This window comes from Tachyglossus aculeatus, chromosome X1, assembly GCF_015852505.1.
Source record: "Tachyglossus aculeatus isolate mTacAcu1 chromosome X1, mTacAcu1.pri, whole genome shotgun sequence".
Lineage (NCBI taxonomy): Eukaryota > Metazoa > Chordata > Mammalia > Monotremata > Tachyglossidae > Tachyglossus > Tachyglossus aculeatus.
Genome location: NC_052101.1, coordinates 101,024,465 through 101,033,718, shown reverse-complemented (window position 1 = coordinate 101,033,718; position 9,254 = coordinate 101,024,465). Strand labels below are relative to the sequence as shown.

The window sequence follows — 9,254 nt, the reverse complement described above, 5'->3', positions numbered from 1 at the left end:
TACGACCCATAGCGACACCATGGACACATCTCTCCCAGAATGCCCCACTTTCCATCTGCAATCATTCTTGTAGTGTATCCATAGAGTTTTCTTGGTAAAAATATAGAAGTGGTTTACCATTGCCGCCTTCCACGCAGTAAACTCGAGTCTCCTCCCTCAACTCTCTCCCGTGCTGCTGCTGCCCAGCATGGTGAATTTTGACTTGTAGCAGTTTGCCTTCCACTCCCTAGCCACTGCCCAAACTAGGAATGGAATGGGTAGGACTCTGCCTGACTCTCCCTCCCATAGCCAAGACTGATAGAGTACTGGAAACTCTCCAGGTGCAACCCTGAGAGGGGCCTCTATCTACTAGTGTGACCTTTTCCCCATCTTTCTTTACCACGCTTCATTTTGCCAGCCCCCTCACTAATAGGTTGAGAGGAGCCTAGCATATGCTTGCAGTAAATACAAAGTTGCTACGAAACACAGACACAGAGGGAGAGAAGGAAAAGGATAAAGTAAAAGGGGTGAAGGGAAAGGGGGAGGGAGAGAGAGAGAGAGAGAGAGAGAGAGGGAATCAATCAATCAAAGATATTTACTGAGCACTTACTGTGAGCACAGCTCTGTACTAAACACTTGGGAGAGTACAATGCAACAGAGTTAGTTGACATGTTCTTTGCCCACGGGGAGTTTAGAGTCTATAGGGAGAGACAGGCATTAATATAAATAAATTATGGATAGCTGCATAAGTGCCATAAGGCTGAGGGTGGGATGAATATCAAGTGGTTAGAGGATACAGGGGGTTGCAGAAGGGAGAGAGTAGGGGAAATGAGGGGTCAGTTGGGGAAGGCCTCTTGGAAGGAGATGTGATTTTAACAAGGCTTTGAAGGTGGGGAGAGCCATGGTCTCTATATGAAGCTGGAGGGAAAAGAGGAGGGGGAGGGAGAGAGAGACAGACAGATACAGACAGGCCTATCCCAACAAGTATGTGTGTTAGTTTGGTATGTTTTACAGTACTTAGTATGAAGCATCTTTCTGCTGAGACACTCCAAGGGTTCACCAAGGAATGACTTAGTTTTCAGAACAGTTCTGGTGGTGAAGAGAAACATTATTTCACTGATCTACATTGAAATGTTGAGGTACAGAATGGGCAAGCAATATGCCTATGGCTTCATCCGTCAAGCAGCAAGAAGCAGAGCTGCAGAGAACTAAAGGAGGATTCTCTAGAGGAGCCGCATATTGATTTTAATTTGTTTCTTTCCTGATATTCAAATATGGAAGCTCTAGGCAAGTTGAAAGATGAAGGTTTCACTCAACTGAAAGAATGGATGGGCATGCGTGTGAACTAGTTCTCTGTTCCTTCCTGAACAGCCTGGTTTAAAAATGCGTTATGAGCCACAGTAGCACAGTTCTGATTCTTTATTCAGTTTAATGTTCATCTTTAGACACCTTTTTTTGATAAAAGATAGCGTGGCAAGATATTCAAATGAGGTTGCGTCACATTGCTCTTTAAACCAACTTTAAACTGGGCCGTTTGTTCAGATTGAGTTTCGGTGAGCCTATGGCAAATGCCCTGGAGGGGTCAGTCCTACCTAGGCACTGCATAAAGCCCCAGCTTGCAAGGCCGCTGTTAGGGCTGGGGGGTCCCGGGAAGAGTAGTAATAACATTTATTAAGCACTTACTATGTGCAGAGCACTGTACTAAGCATTTGGAACATCTACGCAAGTGGGAAATAGATGTATTCCCTGACCCTTGGTGAGCTCTCACAATGTAAAAACTAAATGCCGATGCAGTAGTTTCACTACTTAGTTGCTCCTGGTCAGGACCTCTTCGGGATCGTGCAAAGGGTTCTAGACCAAAATGGATGGCAGCTGGGATAAATGCAAGGATCAGACACAACCAAGTCTTGGTGGGAAGGATCAGGTCAGTCCTGAAGTGGTAAGAGTCCAGGGAAAAGACAAAGGAGGCTAGGATATGTCATTGGGCATCATTGAGGCAGTTCTTTTCATCATAGAGCAGAATGAGTCAGTACATCTGCCACACCTTCAAGATTAATCCGTAGGTCAGAGCAAGTGTGACTCTTGCCAAAAGGCAAACATCTGAGAGAGTGTGTTGTGGGCTTGTATGACGTATACACAGGGCCAGCAAAACAGTGCGCTTTACTGTGCACCTACTTTAGGCAAGAGCACAGTAATAATAATAATAATGATGGCATTAATTAAGCACTTCCTATGTGCAAAACACTGTGCTAAGCACTGGGGAGGTTACAAGGTGATCAGGTTGTCCCACAGGGGGCTCACAATCTTAATCCCCATTTTACAGATGAGGTAACTGAGGCACAGAGAAGTTAAGTGACTTGCCCAAAGTCACATAGCTGACAATTGACAGAGCTGGGATTTGAACCCATGACCTCTGACTCCAAAACCCATGCTCTTTTCCACTGAGCCACGCTGCTTCTCTAAACCTCTCAGTGCCAGTAGACATGGTTGGAGGAATGAATGGGCAGGTTGGGCAGTGGAGCCCCCTGGGTAGTTGGGGTTGGATCAAGAACACCGGGACCACTGGGGACTCCCAGACACAGCGTGGCCTTGGGTTGTTACTGTACCCTTCCTTTTCTTAAGGGCCATCAGAGATGGAGGCTCTGCAATATCTCTTGCTAACCCAGTCTAGTGTGTTATAAGGGCCACTCTCATAGAGAAGCAGCATGGCCTAGGGATTGAGTACAGGCCTGGGAGTCAGAAGGACCTGGGTTCTAATTCCAGCTCCACCACTTGTCTGCTGTGTGACTTTGGGCAAGTCACTTAAGTTATCTGTGCCTCAGTTACCTCATCTGTAAAGTGGGGAATAAGACTGTGACTCCCCCCGCCCCCCATGTGGGACAGGGACTGTGTCCAACCCAATTATCTTGTATCTACCCCAGTGCTTATTACAGTGCCTGGCACAGAGTAAGTGTTTAACAAATACCACAACAATTATTATTAAATCCAACTTAAATCCCTCCTATTTTCAGTGAAGCTTTCCCATTAAGATGCCTTCATGGATAGCATAGAGGTTCTGGGCCTCAGTTTCTAGAATTTAAGTGTGGTATTTGTTAAGCCATTACTATGTGCCAAGCACTGTACTAAGCTCTGGGGGTAGATACAAGACAAGCAGGTTCCACATGGGGGCTCACATTTTAAGTAGGAGGGAAGTTAAGTGCCTTGTCCAAGGTTACACAGCAAGTATATGGCAGAGCTGGGATTAGAACCCAGTTCCTCTGACTCCCAGTCCTGTGCTCTTTTCTCTAGTCCACCCTTCTATTCTCAACTAGATCACTGGAACCAAAATATATTATGGTCACCAGCTCCTCCCCTGCCACCTTCAGACATCTTGTGTAATTCAAGCCCGTTTTAACTGGAGCTCATTTCCTCTTGTTTGAGCTTGAATGGATGTGGAAAACAGCTGCTCAGCACCTTCTTCATAAAATATGCTGAGACTTGAAACACCACGATTTAGGGGGAAGAGCACAGTACTGGGAGTCAGAGGACCTGGGTTCTAATCCTGGCTCTACCGCTTACCTGCTGTGTGACTTTGGGCAAGTTACTTATCTTTTCTGTGCCTTAGTTCCCTCCTCTGCAGAATGGGAACTCAATACATATTCTCCCTCCTACTTAGACTGTGAGCCCCATATGGCACTTGATCATCTTGTATCTACTCCAGCACTTAGTACAGTGCTTGACATATAGTAAGCACTTAACAAATACTACAATTATTCTAGTCCTGACTCAGTAATGTACCTGCTGTGTGACCTTGAACAAGTCACTTAACTTTTCTGTGCCTCAGTTCCCTCATCTGAAAAATGAGAATTCAATACCTGTTCTCCCTTCCCCTTAGATTGGGAACCCCTTGCAGGACAGGGACTGTCCAATCTGATTGTACTGTATCTACCTCAGTATTTAGCACAGTGCTTGGCCTATAGAATGCACTTAACTAATACCACAAATATTATTATTAGACTTGAACATGGTAAGCAGTCAGCCCATAAGATTCTCTTCTCTAAGAGGTTTCATGTCAGCTTGGCCTTCTAATAGCAGCAAAATTGTCATGTCATGCCATGCTGGCACACAGGAGCTGGGGGAAAATAGGAAAAGAAATCTCAAAATCCACAGTCTGGGAAGACAGGATAAAGTTTTAAAAAGGGGAAAGAGGGTGTGCGTAACATTGGAGGAGAAGACCTGAGTTAGGAGTTCTATGGTCACAAGTCAAGGACCACAGCATGGGACAACACAATAATTTTGCTTCCAGCAGAAGTAAGTCAGCTCTGCAATCACCTGTCTCTCTAGGCTAACAATCCCAGTCCCTTTAGCTTTCCTCATCAATCTTCCCATCCCAAGCGCATGGAAAAATAGCAGCACACAGGAGAGGAGGACAAGTTTTGACCCCAGATCAAAAGCTGGAGTGGCAGTGAACTTGCTCTGAACTTGGCACCCTTCAATCAATCAATCAGTGGTATTTACTGAATACTGACTATATGCAGAGCACTGTGCTAAGTACTTGGGAGAGAACCATACAATCGAGTTGATAGACATGATTCCTGCCCACAGGAGTTTACAGTCTAGAGGGGAAGAGACATTTAAATAAACTAGAGAGGGCAAAGGATATATAGATAATCAATCAATCATATTTATTGAGCGCTTACTGTGCGCAGAGTACTGTACTAAGCGCTTAGACTATGAGCCCACTGTTGGGTAGGGACTGTCTCTATATGTTGCCAACTTGTACTTCCCAAGCGCTTAGTACAGTGCTCTGCACATAGTAAGCACTCAATAAATATGATTGATTGATTGATTGATTGATATGAGTATCATGCTGGGGTGAGTATCAAAGTGCTTAAGGAGTACAGACCCAAGTGCCTAAGCAACGCAGAGGAGAGGGTCGATAGGGAAAATGAGGGCTTAGTCATGGAAGGCCTCTAGGTGGAGGTGTGATTTTAGGAAGACTTTGAAAGTTGGCAAGAATGGTGGTCTGTCAGATGTGAAGGGGGAGAGGGGTGTCAGGCCAGAGGGAGGCTTTGACAAGGGGTGGGCGACAAGTTAGAAAAGATTGAGGTACAGTGCGTACGTTGGTTTTAGAGAAGTGAAGTGTGAGGGCTGGGCTGTAGTAGGCGACTAGCGAGGTAAAAAGTGTGAGCTTGGACAAGTCTCGGAGTTGGTTTTAGAATCCAGGTCCTCTGATTCCCAGGCCCGTGATCTTTGCACTAGTCCATGCTGCTTCTCAATGGAGAAGTGGTGGATTTTAGTGATGTTGTGAAGGTAGAATGTAAAGGACTTGGTGACAGACTGAATAAGTGGGTTGAATGAGAGAGATCAGTTGAGGATAATGCCAAGGTGAGACAGAAAGGCTAATGATGTTGCATACGGTTATGGGAAAGTCTCAGGGAGGACGGGCTTTGGGTGGAAAGATGAGGAGTTCTGTTTTAGACATGTTAAGTTTGAGGTATCAGTGGGACATCCAGGTAGAGATGTCCTGAAGGCAGGAGGAAATGTGAGACTGCAGAGGAGAGAGGTTGGGGGTAGAGATGTAGATTTAGGACTCATCTGCGTAGAGATGGTAGTTGGAGCCACATGAGCTAATGAGTTCTCCAAAGGAGTGGGTTTTGATGGAGACTAGAAGGGGGCCCAGAACTGAACTGTGAGAGACTCCCACAACTAGGGGGTGGGAGGCAGAGGAGGAGCTTGTGAAAGAGACTGAGGATAAGTGGCTGGAGAGATATCAAGAGAGGAGAGTGTCAGTGAAACAAAGGTTAGATAGCGTTTCCAGGAAAAAGGGATTGTTCACAGTGTCAAAGGCAGCAGAAAAGTTGAGGATGATTAGGATGGAGTAGGGATCATTAGGACCTTAAAAGGGCGGTTTCCATGGGGTGGAGGGGTCAGAAGCCAGATTTCAGGTGGTTAAAGAGAGAAGTGGAGGTAGCAGGCGTAAACAACTCGCCCAAGGAATTTTGAATGGAATGGTAGCAGGGAGACGGGGGTGATAACTGGAGGGAGGTGTGGGGTCAAGGGAGGGGGGTTTTTGAGGGTGGGATAAATGGGCATGTTTGAAAGCAATGGGGAAGGAACCATTGGAATGTGAGCAGTTGAAGATGAGGGTCAGATATGGGAGAAAGGAGGGGGCAAGCGTTTTAATAAGGTGTTAAGGGGTGGAATCAGAGGTGCGAGTTGAGGCGGGGGGATTTTAAGAGGAGACAGGAGATCTCTTAAGATATTGATGAGAAAGAAGGGAGAGCTGGAGGGGGCAGGAGGAGGGTGAGTGTTGGAGAGGTACAGGGGAGATTTAAGGGGGATCATGTCTGGCGGCTTCAATTTTACTGCTGAAATAAGTGGCAAGTGTTACTGGTGGCATAAATAACTAGAGAGAAATTTATAGTACCACCAGACCATCCATATGGGTGCAAACCACAGTTTCTTAATGTTGACGGAATCAGACTCTCCTACTAAAATGTATAGGAGCTCTCTTGTTCTCTCTTATACTAGAAAATGATCCTTTGCTTTGGTGTGTTCTTCCTGATTGGTCTGTACCTCAAGCAAGGCTTACCTGCTTGCCAAAGTAAACTTAGCCCCTCCAAGTTAACTCTCATAACTTTAAACTGCACCCTGCTTCTCCAAATTGGCCTTCTACAGATTGGCAGATGGAGAAACCCCAGTTGAAGGAATAAAGTGTTATTTGGGAACAGGACAGTCAGTTTTGTGGAATCCAGGTTATTTTGAAGGGAAAAAGGATAAAGTGGTTTTCAGAGGTGGAAGATTGATTCATTAAAAAGAAGTTGAGTTCCAAGGAAAGGGACTGGGATCAGAAGGATTTGAGTTGTAACCCCCTCCTCCCCCGCTCCACCCCCCGCATTACCTCCTTCCATTCCCCACAGCACCTGTATATATGTATATATGTTTGTACGGATTTATTACTCTACTTATTTTACTTGTACATATTCTATTTATTTTATTCTGTTAATATGTTTTGTTAATATGTTTTGTTCTCTGTCTCTGTCTCTGTCTCTGTCTCCGTCTCCCCCTTCGAGACTGTGAGCCCACTGTTGGGTAGGGACCGTCTCTATATGTTGCCAACTTGTAATTCCCAAGCGCTTAGTACAGTGCTCTGCACACAGTAAGCACTCAATAAATACGATTGAATGAATGAATGAATGAATCTGAACCCTGCCGCTTGTCTGCTCTATGACCTTGGGCAAGTCACTCAACTTCTCTGTGCCTCATTTACCACATCTGAAAATTAGGGATTAAGACTGTGAGCCCCACATGGGACATGGGACATGTGAGCCCCCCCATCTTACCTCCTTCCCTTCCCCACTGCACCTGCATATATGTATATATGTTTGTACATATGTGTTACTCTATTTATTTATTTATTTATTTTACTTGTGCATATCTATTCTATTTATTTTATTTTGTTAGTATGTTTGGCTTTGTTCTCTGTCTCCCCCTTTCAGACTGTGAGCCCACTGTTGGGTAGGGACTGTCTCTATATGTTACCAACTTGTACTTCCCAAGCGCTTAGTACAGTGCTCTGCACACAGTAAGCGCTCAATAAATACGATTGATGATGATGACAGGGAATGTGTCCAACCTCATTACCTTAAATCCACCCCAGTGCTTAGTACAGTGCCTGACATGTAAAGGTTTAACAAATGCCATAAAAAAAAGGAAACCATCTTGGTTTGGAGAAGGAAAGTCTTAGAGAAATTTCATGGACATGAATCCATGAAAGCCTAGTGCAGTCTAACCTAGGGATATGACCGAGGGCAAAGTGTGTTAGAGCATTAAAAGCAATGAGGCAGTTGGACCTGAAAAGAAAAAAAAGAACTTGACCACCTTGGGCACCGACTCCCCTTTTCATAAGTGATATTTGAATGCCATGCATCTAATGTAAAATCAACAACTTTCTCCAGAGTGATTCCTCTTCTCACCACCCACACAGTTATAAAAAAACTACTTGCTTTTTCAGTCTGTGCTAAATGACAGCTTTTTTTCAGCTTTTTTTAAACTGGGAAATGACTCACAGTTCTTGAGGTGCAATATGGATTATATAGCTAATTTATTCGTCTTGCCCAGAGACACTTGAGATAATTACAGTGGGAAATTCCATTTTTTTAGCCTAGATTCTGAGAGGATTATATTGCTAGCTTCTCTTTGGGACTCTGCTTGTCACTGTGGAAATAAAAGAGTACTTGATCTAACTACTGGGGCAATGTGGAAGCAAAACTAGAGCTTCTTCAGAATAGGAGAATGTTCAATACAAATGCTATCGTGATTTTTCCCCCTAAAATTCACTTTAAGATTTTTAAAAATAACATACTATTTCTGCTCTCTTGAATAGTTGATTTTCAGATGTGTAAATGCCAAACACTGATCTCAAGTGTGCCGTTGAAATGTAGGACCTGTAATTGTTTATATATTTTTACATATTAATTCTTTTAAAAATGGTATTTGTTAAGTGCTTAGTATGTACCAGGCACTGTACTAAATGCTGAGGTAGATGCAAGCTAATCGGGTTGGATACAGTCAATGTCCCTCATGGGGCTCAGTCTTAATTCCCATTTTACAAATGAGGTAACTGAGGAACATTCATTTATTCATTCAATCACATTTATTGAGCGCTTACTGTGTGCAGAGCACTGTACTAAGCGCTTGTGAAGTACAAGTTGGCAACATATAGAGACGGTCCCTACCCAACAGCGGGCTCACAGTCTAGAAGGGGGAGACAGACAACAAAACAAAATGTATTAACAAAATAAAATAAATAGAATGGTAAATATGTACAAGTAAAATAAATAGAGTAATAAATCTGTACATCAGAGGTAAGATTTCCCCTAAAGTTTCCTTCCTACCTGGGGGCCCATGAATCCCTCAGTCGCCACCCTTGGGCCTACTCCACACTGGACGTGCCAAAGACTGGGGATGCCTCCATTTACCATCTCCCCACCCCAGGCAGCTCCAACAGGGCCCTGTGTGGGGGCACACAGTCACCATCCCGGGCTACCCTTTCTGGTGACTCAGCTTCCCCACCTGGGCAATGGGTGGGTTCCCTGGGCCTCTGTCTGAGGAGTGATTGCTCTGCCCTCCTGACCCCAGTCTGCAGGTCCTGGCATCAGGGCCTGCCTCCTTCATCCATGTAAGGGAGGTGCATTCACCATTGCCACGGGGGACAATGAGGCACAAAGAGAGGAAGAGAGAAGAACTTACCCAAGGTAACAGAGCCTGCTGGGACAGAACTGGGAAGTGGA

General features: G+C 44.7%; 1 non-coding gene across 1 annotated transcript; it reads right to left on the bottom strand.

Moving 5' to 3' along the window:
• Positions 1 to 200: 200 nt before the first annotated feature.
• On the bottom strand, positions 201 to 338 carry LOC119920437. Its single transcript, XR_005448183.1, has one exon. It is a non-coding gene; the product is annotated as a small nucleolar RNA SNORA7 (small nucleolar RNA).
• Positions 339 to 9,254: the final 8,916 nt, after the last annotated feature.